The sequence below is a fragment of the Zootoca vivipara genome, chromosome 1 (assembly GCF_965207765.1).
Source record: "Zootoca vivipara chromosome 1, rZooViv2.hap1.1, whole genome shotgun sequence".
Lineage (NCBI taxonomy): Eukaryota > Metazoa > Chordata > Lepidosauria > Squamata > Lacertidae > Zootoca > Zootoca vivipara.
The window spans coordinates 101,812,381-101,827,922 of record NC_142582.1 but is presented as its reverse complement, the minus strand read 5'-3'; the positions used below and the strand labels follow the sequence as shown (position 1 = coordinate 101,827,922).

General features: G+C 44.2%; 1 long non-coding RNA gene across 1 annotated transcript in view; it reads left to right on the top strand.

Moving 5' to 3' along the window:
• The first annotated feature begins 428 nt into the window (after positions 1-428).
• Positions 429-15,542, top strand: part of LOC148687690 (uncharacterized) — a 28,908-nt gene continuing 13,794 nt past the window's right edge. The window contains exon 1 of the long non-coding RNA XR_015950494.1: positions 429-562. This is a non-coding gene — a long non-coding RNA (uncharacterized LOC148687690). The remainder of the gene's footprint in view (positions 563-15,542) is intronic.

Below are 15,542 nucleotides of genomic sequence, written 5' to 3'. Positions count from 1 at the left end.
GCCTAGAGTAAATATGATAGAGAAATATTTATAAATTCTGGGCCAGTGCAATAAGTCACACTGGGCTTCCCCCTTCTCCTTCTCCTTCCCCTCTGCCACCTCCACAAATCGGCTCTGGGGAGTCAGGGCAGTATATGGGGGGAGGAGAGGAGAGATGGTTCCATTTGAGAAGCAGGAATACTTGTGCTGATGGAATGATTGCCTGAGTGTGATGTTGAATTCCACCCTTAATGTCTAAGAAAAACAATTTTTGTTCTTTTCGGGGCAGGTCCACTGGGAACTTCTGCATGGTGACATTCAAAGGAACAGGAATTGTGCATGTTTGGGCCTGCAGAGTGACAAAAGGTCCTGTCACCACTTAGTATTAAATTAAGATCCTCTTCCTTCCTTTGCTGGTTCCATGACAATGTTTCATGTTTGACCTTCCAGAGCCCCAGACTGGAATATTCTTATGATACCGAGAAGAGGAAAGAAGATCTTGATTTAATTTGAAATGGAGCTCAGGACTAGGTGCAAAATACAGAACTGCTTGGAATCTTCATGACTATCAAATTCAACAGATGTGAGTGGGAAAATGTCCCAGAAAATCTAATGTTTTTTTTAAAAAAATAAGGTTGTTTAAAAGGAAACTGAAAGATACTATATTGATGGTTGTCTCCTTTTAGGCAGCTTTGAAGCTATTTAACACCACAAAAGTAAGGATTCATGTAAAATATTTACCATGGATTAGAAAAGACACAAACATGATGAAAACAAATTCAGTTGTAGGAATTAGCCTCTTTGCAGAAGTAAGGTAGCTACTGGGTCTGGCTATACTATTACTCCAGTTCCTCAGACTTAGCTCCTTTTTTTGAATTGGAGTGTTTCCACAATTACTGCATGCTGTTCTGCCACTAGTTTCACACTGTATGATTTCACTAATTTCAAATTCCTCCATTTTAATATAATGGCAGTTGGCAGTGCTCCCCTAACTTCCTGTCACCCAAGCAGAAGCAATGTGGAGCAATTAGAAAGACTGGACCTCGGTATTTTCCGGATGTCCACTTCTGCAGTGAGCATCACAGAAGGCAACCATTTTCAGAGGTGGTAGCCATTTTCAATTTCCCAAAGTGCAAAAAAGCACTTCAGAACATGGCTTTCTGGGGGGAAACAAAATGGTGGCCACTTCAATTCTCTTCCCGCAAAAGAATTTCACTTCATTTCTGAAATGCAACTGGGGGAAAAAAAACAACCATCTGATTTCAAGGTGGCTGAAAGAGATGATAAATGGCTATTGCGTGCCGAGGCATTAATTTGGCCACAACTTTATTTAAATTACAATTTAAAATTGAGTGTTGGCTTAGGCTTTGTTTAATCTTCTGTCTCCCATTTGGGACAGGACCAGCTCCGACTTCCCTAACGAAATAGGGAAGTCAAGTAAACACCCCATGGGAGAGGAGATAGCTGTGCCTAGGCAGTCTCCCCTCGACCAGAAATGTTCCCCAAGGCTCGTGCTCTGTAATGGCCCCAGCCCCACACCATTGCAGGGGTGTATGGACTAGAGCCCCGGAGCCCCAGGATTCCTTTAATGGAATACTTCTATAAGGAGCAGCATTGAGGGGCAGGCATGTCTATGCCATACCCCTCCACCAAACAGATTTATTAACCAAAGCCTAATCGCCAACCTAACAAAGTTGTGACGATTTGCTAAGCAGTATGCAAAAACCAAATGGCAACAGCCAATCAGCCAGATGGCAAAATTCCTATTGGGCACCTGCAAAAGGCGACCCCATGACAGGCAAAGCAATGTCACTCTAAACCTTAAGAAATAGCGGTGGGTGTGAGGGAGATTCGAACACCTTGCAGGAGTGAAACTAAAATGGAGGACACTGAGATTTTAAGTGACTCGACCTGCCAATCAAAAAGTTGATACATGCTCCCCCCCCCAGCAACACACAGCCCCCAATCACTCAGGCTCAGACACTCCTAGCCCCACTCCTTAAACACAAATAGGATTTCTTCCAGCCCTTCCGCAACCCTCATTTCCCCTTTATGGGGTTAATGAGCTTTGTCAATTCATTCAGGCCTACCCTACACATGTCTACTCAAAAGTAAGTCCCACTGAATTCAGTGGGGATCACTCACAGTTGTGGGTACAGAACTGAAGCCTTAAAGTGCTGTATCTAGAGGGATTCTTACCAGTCTCTGTATGGACTGAAATCAATTTGAGACAGTTTCTCAAAAATCCAAGAGACTTCCACTCTCGGTTTTGAAAAAAAAACCCAGTGTAAAAAGTGACAGGCGATAAAGTACAATTAAAACTTAGAGCGCAAGCAATAAGAAGTGACAAAGCATGCATAATCATGAGATGAATGACCTCGACGGCCGGATGAGGAGAAAGCAAGGAAAAACCAAGGTCAATTATCAGAACTGCTAATTTTAATGCCGTAATTAATAACGAACATTTCAAGAAAGAATGCTTAAAGTATAATGGTATCCGAGTATCAAAACCTGTTAAATGCCAAAGTTATGCAATTTATGCAAATTAAAATGATAAGAAGAGACAATTACGGTTTATAATTAACAGATAAATACAAATGATCCCACGATGAAGGTCTTGGCTTCTCCTCTGTCTTATGAGACAATGTAATTGATTTTTATAAATGCTAATTTATATGCTCTGTTAACCATTCACCGACTGTAATATCATTTATTAAATTAAAGAAAAATAGGCTTGTGGGCCAAGATAATACCTGATTTAAAAAAATCTTATGGATAAAAATGAAATGGGGTTGCTAGAAAGAGAGAGGATATTTGAAAAATAAAGTAGTTTACATTTATTCTATAGTCTGAGTTCTGTATCTTTCTTTTCCTTCAACAATTCTACAATCACAGAATTCAGTACCCTGAGAATCTTAGCTTGCTTTTAAAAATAATTCAGCAGCCCTTATGGCTCTAAAAGAGCCTTTAAAATATCATAGGTGGTGCGTAGTGAACTTTCAGAAGCTATTGGAGGGGCTGAACAGGATTTGCCATAAGCAGGGGGTGAGTTTCAGTGCCAAGTGATCCCAGCCAAGTGCAGAACAATTTGAAGTTCAGCATCTGAGGTTAGAGACACACCTTACTTTTATAGCACATCTTCAAATACCCCGGAAATCATAGTTAAGGGTGCTGGGAACCGTAACTCTTGTGACAGATAAATGTAGCTCTGTGAGAGTTCTAGGTGGCCCTTATCCAGGGTTTGGTTTCCTTGGAATGAGGAGCAGCAGAGAATGTGGTGTCTTTGTCATAGATGGCTTAGTTTAGGGTTGCAATATCTCAAAAAGTTGTTGAGCTTTTTTTTGTGCTAAATTACCATCAATACCCCGAGTCATGGATTCATGCAGAAATCAAGCTAGTCTTTCTAACTAACAAACACTTGAGAGATGCAGGCCCGCCTATTTGCTCGCTTGCACAGAGCCTTTGTTACTTTCATGACCTATACTTTGGGGTCCCTTGCCTGGCTAATTCAGCAATTGAATCCTTGCTAGATCGACTCAGACAAACATCCTACACACACCCCGGAAAAAACCTCACAACACTATGGTGTGTATGCAGCCTTAAAGTGGTCCAAATTGTCTGCCAGTCAACACTAAACTCCACCATTGTTTTCTTCATCTTCATTTGCACGTGCAACCTGGTTAGCTCCTTCTACAAGTCTGGCATACAGTGGCAAATGTATTTTGGGCTGTCTTAATAATTGCAATTACTTAACGCTATTCAAATTAAGGATGGGAAAGTCATTTGTGGGTGTTTTTTTTTTTTTTTAAAAAAAACCTCAATTAGGCAGGCCTTTACAGGGCTACAACAGGAAGGGCAAGTCCCCTTTCTTCCCTCATTTAAGGAGGAGTATGGGATCCCAGCTTGGGTGTGGAGGAAGAATAGTTAGGATAAATTATCTCCTACTGCAACCCGGAGGAGACTAGGAGGCTGCCTCTCCCAAGCTTCACCCTGTGAATCTGGTTGTACACGTGAGAGAGGATGTTCCTTTTATTTGAATAGGACAATGTATCAAGCTCCCCTACATCATTGCTTAAGCAAAGGAACTTGGGAGAAGGAATAGGGAAGGAGATGAGGGTGGTAACTTGGATGCTCAGCTTCTGTGTAATACCTCTTGGTGCTGTTATTACTGTTTTCACCTGATTTAGCAGCTGCACTGCTGGTGTGGAAGGTGAAGTGGTGCTTGCCCAGAGGGGCTTTAATTTACATTTGGTGCACGAAACAGGCATAAGGAAATGAGATGGTTGGACGAGTCAAGTGGCCCTTGTGGAAAATGGGAGCAGAGTGGTTCAGCAGAGGAGCAAGTGGGCCTTTTAGGAGGGACTTAAAGGAAGCGAGGGAATTGTTTGGACAACTAGAATGTAGGAAAGGCACAGGGGGGAAAGAATGGAAGAAAAGAAAAACAAAAAAGTGAGGCTTGGCAGTTTACTAGTTTGTGCACGTGGTTCCAGGCATGGGAGGGACCATGCATTAGTGTTTCTGGTGGACTCCCTACAAGGCCAATGGTCCACCAGAGCCTACCTGCTCTGGTGATGGCAGTGCTCCTTAAAATGATGCTGGGTTAGTGGGGTGGGGCACTTGCCTGACCTCCTGTCACTGACATTACTGTGGGGAGGGAGACGGAAGAGGTGGTGGCAAGGTCAGTTTGGTGCAAACACACCAGCAGAGCTAATCTGGTGCTCCTACCAGTGTGTTTGCACTGTACCAATCTTGACCTTTCCCTTCTTGGTAATATGCATTGATGCTGGTGAAGGGAGGTCAGGTAAGTGTCATAACCGGTGGTCACCATTTTAAAATCCCACAGTGCTCATGGTGTGGTGTTGTTCCAGGGCAGGGGTAGCCAGCATGGTGTCCTCCATATGTTGTTGGACTATAGCTCCTATCATCCCTGATCATTGATAGTACTGGTTGAGTCTGATGGGGGCTGGCGTTCAACAACATTTGGAGAGTCCTACATTGGCCATACCCCTCCAGGGCATTTGGGGGATTTAAATGGCTGCCATGCTGGTTCTTAGTGGCGGGGGGGGGGGGAATCAAAGGATAGGCATTGGTAGTGAACAGTGCTAGCATGCCTGAGCCCTAGCTACTGCCAGAAGATGCCTCATGTTAACACTGGGCCTGTTGTTGAGAATGAGCACACGAAAGCTCATACCAATGACAAACTTACAGTATTTGGTCTCTAAGCTGCTACTGGAATATTTTTTTTATTTTGTTTCTGAAGTATCAGGAGAGACAAGGCTATGGTTTGAGACAAGCATTTTCTTTCAGAGAGTTGAGGCATCAGTTCCTGTGCAGTACACAAACCTTATTATTTCTCCCACTCTTGTTCCTAGTCAAGTAGACTTCTGTTCGGCCTCTTCAGTTCTCTGGGAAAAAATATTGTCTGTCTCCAGGCATAGTCAAAGGCAGAGGAATAGAGCTTTGAAATGCCAGAATAGAAACTTGGTGTGTTTGGAACGTGAGTGTGGAGGTTCTATCAGTGCCTGTGTGGATAAACTGCCAGCCTGTACAAAAGGGATTCCTCTGTTTGGGGTTGGGAGAGCTTTCGGTTCAAAACTTTAAGATTTAATTGTTTGCAATTTAAAAGACTGCAAAGTGCTTCATCACTAGGCAAGATCAAAGCCCTGAAATTCATAACTGATATCAAAGCCTCTGCCCCCAGACTGAGACATAAGAGAAGAGCTTTGATATGACAAAACCAAAGACGCAAATAGAGGAGCATGAAAGCAACCCTGCTGGATCAAACCAAAGCCCTATCCAGTCCAGCATTCTGTTCTCACAGTGGGCAGCCAGATGCCTATGGGAAGCCCAAAAGTAGGACGTGAGTGCAATAGCATCCTCCTGCTTCTGATCCCAAGAAACTGGTATTCATAGCTATACTGTTACTGGTGCTGGAGGTAATGCAGCCATCATGAATTCCCATATCCTTTTTCAAAGCCATCCAAGCTGATGACCATCCCTATATCTTTTCTTAGAAAATTCCATAAACACTCTATGAAGAGGAACATGTCGCCATCTTCTTATTCATACTCCACCTTTCTTCTATCAGGGAACCCTGAGGCTCCCAGGCAGTTCCCTACCCGGTGTCAGGAACAAGGCCCCCCATAGCTGACCCACATCTGCTTATCTTGAGTAGGTTGAAGACCACATGTGTCTTCAGACCCCACCCTGGGACCTCTTCTCTCTCTCGAATCTCCCAGCGTTCTGCTTAACTGGATGACCATGGGCCATTCACTTTCTAGGGAGCCAGCATGGTGTAGTGGTTAAGAGAGGTCGTCTCGTAATCTGGGGAACCGGGTTCGCGTCTCCGCTCCTCCACATGCAGCTGCTGGGTGACTTCAGGCTAGTCACACTTCTCTGAAGTCTCTCAGCCCCACTCACCTCACAGAGTGTTTGTTGTGGCGGAGGAAGGGAAAAGAGAATGTTAGCCGCTTTGAGACTCCTTAGGGTAGTGATAAAGCGGGATATCAAATCCAAACTCCTCCTCCTCCTCCTTCTTTCTACAGTATATACCATGCATAATTTTATACATTTTTATCACAGCCCCTCTTCTTCGCTCTTCGCTCCCCTCAAAAAAGAAAAAAAAGAAAGAAAAAGCACCAAACATTGTGATCTTTCCTGATAGGGAAGTTGCTCTACCCCCTTGAGCACCAGTCATTTCAGTTGCCCTTTTCTGAACCTTTTCCAGCTCTCCTATATCCTTTCGGATGTTCGGTGACGAGAACTGCATGCAGTAGTCCATGTGTGGTAGCACCATAGATTTGTATGATGCCATTATGATCTCGGCAGTTTTATTTTTGATCCATTTCCTAATGATTCCTTGCATGGCATACATTATTTCTCACAGCAACCACACACAGGGTCAACATTTGGTTTGAGGGGTTTTATCATCCGATTGGAAAAGCTGACAAATAGTAACAAATAATGTGTTGCTAAAGTTTTCACATCTGTAAATTTACCCACAACTGACATTTTCATGGTTATGGTGGGGAAAAATCCCCCCAAACAAATCATATCCAGTATCACAAGCAGACTTATCTAGGGCTGTACTCAAAACAACTATCAGTAGCAGGAAAGCTAACTTCATAGTAAAAAAGAAAGGGATAGTAAATCCATATGCCCCTTTCCATGTACTAGCATGGAGAGTCAAGGGACGTGCACTGCCTGCTAGGTGTGTTGTGAAGTTGGGTGTGCCTTGCGAAGCAATTGTCTCACCAGGACTCAGACCAATATTTAGTGCAAATGGTATATGAGTGTGAAGGTTGAAATGACTATATTGGAAGGCTGGCTGTTCCATCCATATGTAATATTGGCATGTGCAGATAACCAAATGCTTGTTCTCTACTTAGCCCAGAGAAGTTCACCCTGGATTGACCGCTAACCTTGTTTGAATTTGTGTGGTGGAGGATCAAATTTATCATATGCTACTTTTGCCAGGATATTCATTTCTACACACACTTCCCCTAATCAATGCATTTTTTTAAACATTGGTTGGAGAATTGCATCACAAAAATCGGGTAAGTGCCGTTTTTGAAGGATGGCTGTGTTTCAGTTCTCATATTGTTTCAGAAAGTGAGAATGGGATAGATTTGGCTTTAAATGTGAACTGAATCCCATCCCTAGTGGAGACACCCCTGGCTTTTGTGTGGCTAGCATCTAGGCAACTGTGCAAAGGTAAGAGTCAGATCAATTGCCCCACCCTTACTGGCTTGTGGTCCCGGGAAGGTTTCCCACTAGGGAACATGGTCCTTGGGCTGAAAAGAAGTTTTTCTACCCCTGGTTTAAATATATCACCAGTTGCATTTGATGCCTTCCAAGCTGTATATTAGTATCTTTTTTGGATGCTAAAAGTACACTGACCACATCACTTCTATCCTGCATAGAGGCCATGGAAACTGATGTACCCCTGATGTCAATGAAGATGTTTTGAATTTGTCATTTGCCCTGACTTTTCTAAATGCCCACACTTGAATGTGATGCCCTTGTGTCTAGTCAAACAGATGGAACGATGAGATTCAAATGCAGGTATATTAGATAAGTTTTGAAACTTGCTGTTTAAAATTGGGCTATCCAATGGGCAGTGCAATGGCTTGCACACCTCTTTGAGAATCGGAACCACCTTAAAGTTTTTGCTTATAAATATTGAGTGAATCACTTTGCACACAGAAAGTGGTCAAGAGTTGACAGGCCCCTAACATGGCCTCTAAGGTTTGGATTGTGTGTGGTTAGGGATGACAGGATCTTTCCCCTTTAGGCTCCTCTCTTATGACAAACCATGGTGAAAGTGAAAAAGGTTTGTGGGGAAGATGAGGAGCTGCATGTACTCAGACACTTGTGCATGTGCTTTGTGCACTGAACTGCAGGCAATCTCTTCAATATTACTATTCACACACAAAAATGCAGATTTTTCTCTAAATCTGTTGTCCTTAAACTTTAGAGTGCTGAATCTGCTATGAACTGTTCCGATCATCACAAATCATGTATTTCATGGTGACGTGTTTTCCTTTGAAATACGATCTATTGACTTTGTTCCAGTTGGGTTTTAATTAGCTTCTTGAATAGCCAAAGGTATTAAGCTTCAAGAGTTTGAGCAAATGATTGCATTCTTTAACCTTTAAGGATCCTATTTGTCCCTTTCAGCTACAGATTTAAAGCTCCACTCCCTTTGTATAACCAAGCGATACTGCTCTAAAACAATGTGGAGAGCATTATTAATAACCATCAATCATGAAGTGCATGTTCAAGGTTTCGTTACTTTAGCAGCACCTAGACATCTCGATGATTAATATCCAATTATAAACAATCGGTATTGGCCTTAAATTCTTCAACGTCATCCTGAATTCCATGAAAGAAAGCATATGGCAAGTTCTTCAGGCTTGTATTATTCTTAGCTCAATACCCACAAACATTTTTGCCCAAATGCTGAATTCACATGTTGTTTTATAGTCTTTGTTTATTGCTTCCATCTTCACTGAATAAATGTTGGCACCTTTACATCCCAAAATGACAGAGTACCTTTGACCATGCCACTGTCACAGTTATGTTTGTAGTTTTAAAATACACATTTACAACATGTGTGACTTGGTGGAAGTTCATTTCTGTAACATATTGTTGCATACCACCCCAATCTCTGAGTAGTGCAAGATTCCAGGAGTCATATTTCCTTTTTGAATGAGGCACAGCGGAGACTGCAGTGTCTTTATGACATATGGTTTATTTACACATATTTAAAACCTGAGCCTACAATGGAGGGGCTCACAGCATCAATACCACAAGAAGGCCACAGCCACAACCTTGGATTCAAACAAAAAGCAAACTTCGCTCTGACACTCTCTCCAGCTTGCTGCTTTTCCCTCTAGCTCAAATCACTGCAAATTCTCTGCCCTCAACTCTGGCTTTGTCCTTCTAACTAATTGCAAGTTGGGAGTACCCCCCCCCCCCAATCTCAGTCCCTTATTGGGCCATCACTCAGCATGAAACTAGCCTGGCTTATAGTTTAACACTTGCTGGATCTAGGGGTTAGAATGATTTCAGCATACAGCCTACTTCCCCTATCCCAACTTCATAACAACATACATCACCTGTTATGTGTGACATGATAGTGGTTTATAAATTAAAAATTCTGTGGAGAGACCGAACGGAGAGAAATCCTCTCAAAAGATTAGAACTCAGTGATGTAGCAAAATTGACTGGCATTTGGGACGTACAAAAGGAAACATTTCATTATGCTCCATATAATTATCTTACAGAACTGCTACAAAACTGGGGTGGCAGGAGTGGTGAGGTGCATAAGCCTTCCTCAGATGACAATTCAGAGAACGGTAGAAAAATGCAGGTTACAGATCACATGGTTTGGCCTGTATGGTCATGGGCTCTTTTCAGTAGACCAGATTAACATGTGGATATCTAGCTAATATGTCCCAGTAAACATAGAGATAATTGAGATGATTGGCTACATTGTCCTATAGCAGCTATTTCTTCTTAAAAAACAGTAGGGACTGAGAGTTCCTGGCCTAAGAGTGTGCTTTGGCCCTATCCCTGCTTGCACTTCTGGCTTGAGCCTGGACAACATGTTTTTGAAGCCCAGAACTCAGTTCTCATTTTCTCTCTGTCCTATGCAGCAAAAAGAAGACAAGCAAATTGATGCAGCCTGTACCCTTCTGTACAAGGCATTGGTTGCCAAAAGTGCTGATGCTGTCAGCCCCTAAAATCAACAACATGTACTGGGAAATGTCCTGAAGTTGTAAGGAAGAACACTGGATTTCACAACTCTTTAGAAACATACACGGTGTCCTTTGAAAGAAGGCACACTTCCTGTTCAGGAGCGGTAGCCTGGTACTGTTGCTAAATCTTTTGCTTCGAAATGCTCAGATGCCTTTGCCTGCTGGGTTGGCAGCTGAAAAATGCTTTGATTAAGGTACAGGGCTTCTGCCTGCTGGCTGTAAATAATATTTAAAGCTGGTACTTGACATTGCCACTAACACTGTGTTCTTGCTCACCCAACTAGACTTCTTTATAATAGCATAGCTTCTCAAAAGGATGTCCTTAAATGCCTGAAGCAAAACTACCATAAGCCTACTAAGGAAAGATCCCTGTGTTCTTCTGAATTTGTCCTGAATTTTGGCGGTGGATTCCAAAGTGCTGATGAAATCCCAAATGGCCTGTGTGGCCAGGAATACTGATGACTAACTTAGGCTGGTTCCCAGGCTACAGCTATTTCTGGACCTGGACTACTGCAAAGGATGTTTAGTGGGGCTGCCCTTTACCACCCTGAAGCTGTGACTAGTGCAGAATGTAGCTTATGGATTGGTGAGTGGGGCAGACCAATGGGACCATGTGTCATTGGTCCTGAAAGCCCTGCAGTGCCCGCGAGTGAGTGATCAGGTCCAATTCAAGATGCTAGTACTAGCATATAAAGCCCTAAATAGCTTGGGACCTAAAAGGCTACCACCTCCAGTATCAGCCGTCTTGGGCCCTAAAGTTGACAGGGGAAGCCCAGTTGGTGCTGCTGCTGGTGTGTGCTGCCTGGTTGGCAGTGACCCATGACAGGGCCTTCTTGGTGGTGGATCCCCATTTGTAGAATCCCCTCCCTGGTGAGGTGTGCATGTTTCCCACTTTATCAGCTCAAGGTGTTCACCTGAGCATTAGATGGCTGAAATCCCGGCAAATGTGAATGTTTTTTGCCTCCTGGAAAAGACATTCCAGTCAAACAGGAGCACTTTTCACTATGAATTGCCAAATGAATTATTATTATTATTATTATTATTATTATTATTATTATTATTACCCCACTCATCTGGCTGGGTTGCCCCAGCCACTCTGGGCAGCTTCCAGCACATATAGAAACATAGCCATAGCATTCTGTTTTCAAGAGTTCCTGCCTAGATGCCTCTCAGAAATTCACCAGCAGGGCATGAAGGCTACAGATATTCTCGGTTCTTTGTTCCCAACCCCAGTTATTCAGTGTTATCAAGCCCTCTGACTATTGAGGACATATTTACAGTCCGATGGTGTCTTGCACTGGGGTTACTTTCCAGGGAAGGTGTGTATATGCAAAAATGTGTATACATCCCCTTGGAACCAACCCCATCCTTTCTGAAGCCAAGTGCTGAACAAGACTTATCCTCCAAGCAAAGCAGGAAGCTTCTAAACCAGGCATCCTCAAACTTCGGCCCTCCAGATGTTTTGGACTACAATTCCTATCTTCTCCAACCACTGGTCCTGTTAGCTAGGGATCATGGGAGTTGTAGGCTAAAACATCTGGAGGGCCGCAGTTTGGGGATGCTTGTTCTAAGCCTTGCTTACCAGGGGTCTGGGATGCTCTTATGTGGGCTCTGGGATGCTGTCACTCACAAGATCCCACGGTGCTGTCCAAATTCCAGCAAGATCTTGTGAGAGCATCCCAAAGCCAATGCAAGAAAACCCCAGAGCCCGGTTAAGCAAGTCTGAGAGTTTAAAAGGTATTTCCAGCTCAGGAAAACCCTGATTTGTGTGATTTCAACTGGCCTGTGCCCCTCAATCATGTGAAATCACACATTAAACACACACACAAGTTGCAAGTGTACTGTATTTCTCTGAATACGGAGGACATAATATCCCTTATATCATAATTATTTATGGTTATGAATGTGAAGGACCTATATCATTAGTATCTGTGATTTTGTTTTAAGTCCATTTAAGCTCGTGATCATCGTCATAACTTGTAGAAGCAAATCCTGAAAGTTAACCATTGTTAACCATCAGGTGCTCTCCCTACACGATTCATTAGCAGTTTTAAATTACTATTCTATATAGTTCTCTGCGGAATTGGATCTCCAGAGCATATACATCTCATTTTGGTTTCCTAAGTAGTAACCTTGGAGCAGCGCTCTACCCCCAGTTGTGCAGTAGTTACACTAGTATTGATTGACATCACTTATTCCACCCAACCTCGCCCATCCTCACTTTCAACTCTGTTCTCTTTTTACCCCAGAGATTGATCCAAGCTGTTCAGAAAGACTCAAAGCTAATGAGTGTCACGCTTTGTTGCTGCCCTGCATGCTGAAGCATGGCGAAAAGAATCTGTTTAGCCATCCTTATAAATGCTAATGAGTTCTCCCAGATGATACTTTTATTTTAATACAGGTGTATTGTTAAATCTTGGATCCCTCAGCCCTGCCTGCACAATTTTTATATGTCTTTGTAATAATAATAAAAAAATACGCAGTAAACTAGCAGTCGCAAGGTAAATTGCAATGGATGGAAGCAAAAACACTTTGTGTCCAAAGATATCCGTGTTCTAAGAGAGTCTGGCCTGCCTTGGCAAAATGCCAGGGGTCCAGTGGCTTCTTACAACTGTATGTCATAAACTTTTACATGAAAGGACTAAAGCCTATTCCCCCCTGCTATTTGCAAAGGAGCAACAAGGAATAAAATTTGAAAGTGATGTTCAGATTAGTAATCACCCTCCACCGTGATGGGCTTAAGCAAAGTCAGGTCAGGAAAGAAGAAGACAATTATCCAAGCGTATGTCAGAGACTGGGCAGAGGAGGAATGGAGACCGCCTCCCCAGCTTGACCCTTCCAGAGGAGATGAAGACAGTTGAGAATTACAACAGGGGTTTGAGGGAGGTCACAACTCAGAGGCAGATGAGAGGAAAGGCTGGGAAATAATGGGAGAGGAGGAGGAGGAGGAAGAAGAAGCACCACCAGGGAAGCGACAGCTGATGGAATCTCTCTTTAGAAAGCATTCCAGACCCCCCCACTCCCAGAACACGGCGGGCCTTGAAAGTAGGAGAGCAAAGAGCTCAAAGGCAGAGGGCACTTTTCATCACCTGTAGCGATGACTCATGAGGAAGTGGGAGAGACGGAAGGGATGGAGATTCACTCGGGCCAACGCCATTATTCCGGGAGGCTGCATTCCCAAGCCTCTCTCTGTGAATATTGAATAAAAGCAGATGGTAAAGACTTTTCTTTCTCTTGTCCGTTCCTGGCAACCTGCCATGGGGGTTGGTTCCTCTGCTGCCTGACAGTGTACCATGGAAGAGTCCTAGCCCATGATGGGCCGCTTAGTGCATGGTGATGGTGGCAGGCAGGTGAGGTGATGGATGCTTTAGGTGAGGTTCCTGCATTGCAGGGGGCTGGACCAGATGACCCTTGGGTCCCTTCCAACTCTATGATAGAGTCTGTGAGGTGGGTGGCAGAGGAGCCTCCGTGGTAAAGAAGACTCAAGAAGAGGCCCGAGGACATACACAGGCAGGCAGGGGGCAGGCAGATACCGGGGCTGCAACTGGAATGTGGAGGGAGGGAAGTGGGAAGGGCAAACATTTTCTAGAGGTAAAGGCAGCTGGGAGAGCTGGGATAATTGGAGGGAGGGATGCAGCTCAAGCATGGGGTTGGGAGGTTGGTAAGGGAGGGATGTGGGTTGGTGACCGGGAGCATTCACCAGAGAGTGGGATGGGGGAGGCAAGGAGTGAAAGCATGTGGGAGGAAGGCGGGGCTAGAGTTGAGTGGGGTGAAGGGGACTTTGTATGGGGGGGTGAGCAGTCCTGCAAAGGTGGGTGCAGAGGGGAAGGGAGGAAATGGGCTGGGGTAATGGTCCGGTTTGGACAGGGCGTGTATGTATGTGTTGGGGTAAGGACCGCCTCTTTCTATATGAACCTATCCAGACCCTGAGATAATCTTCTGAGGACCTCCTTCGTGTGCCTCCTCCTTGAGAGGTCTGGAGGGTGGCAACATGAGAAGGGCCTTCTCTGCAGTGGCTCCCCATCATGGGTGTAGACAGGGGGGCAGGAGGGGGCAGCTGCCCCCCCTAGAAGCAAAAAATTATTGTATTTTACACACCATAACCAATACTTTGCCCCTCCAAAAACTGAAGTGGAAAGGGCTTTGCTTTAGCAAGAGCAGCTCTCCACTTGCTGGGGGCGGGAACACAGCTGTAACAAAAACACATCAAATAAATAAAGCAAAGTGGCTACCAGTACTTAAGCAGTTAAGACAATGGAGCAGAATATCCCTTCAGGCAAGGTCCACCCTATTCACCCTATTGTTATTCAGTGGGAGTTGTTAATGGGCATTCAGGGATTTATTGGCGATTTAATGAGGGTGCAGAGGATTCAATTTGACTAAGGTGGCCCTGCAAGGCTAAAAGGAAGTGAATAAGAAGGGGGGGGGCTGTAGCTTTGATAGACACAGTGATGTTTATAAAAAGCATTGGTGTTCCAGTCTGCCCCTCCTCCTGCATCTGTATACTGTAAATCAGGGGTGGCCACCTCCCAAGAGACTCTGATCTACTCACAGAGTTAAAAACTGGGAGTGATCTACCCCCTTTTGGGGGGTTCAGGTCAAAGCTGTTGAGTTTTTTTAAGGAAGGGAAGCCCTGTTTTGGGGGGTTTAGGTCAAACTTGTTGAGCTTCTTTTAGGAGGGAGGGAGGCCCATTTTTGTTTAGGGCTTCAGGTCATAGTTCAGCTTTTTTTAGGGAGGAGGAAAAATTTGGGTGAGCTTTTTTTAGGGGTGCCAGTGATCTAGCAGTGATCTACCACAGACATCCAGTGATCTACTGGTAGATCACAATCTACCTGTTGGATGTGCCTGCTGTAAATCAAGCAGAGAGAAAGCTGCTTACAAGGCTCCTGTACAGGTGTACCGGTATCTTCCTCTTGCTGCAGAGTTCTAGCATCACAGCGTCACCCAGAGGCACCCACAAATGTGAGTTATCCCTCTCTCTATTTCTTCCTTCCTTTCCTCCCTCTTCCATCCTCAATAAAATACTGGGGGGGGGGCAGATAAGCCCCACATAGAAAGCCCATCAACATGGGGGGGGAAGGACTCTTTAAAATACATTATTTACCAGTAATTTCTTTTTTGGGGGGAGGCACCTAGGCCTCTAGGAGTTGGCTGCTATGCCTAGGACAATTCAAGAAAGCAGAATCATGCATATGCTATGGTAATATATCAATAGAATCATGGAATTGTAGTCGGAAGGGACCACAAGGGTCATCTAGTCCAACCCCCTGCAATGCAGGAATTTTTCCCCAATGTGGGGC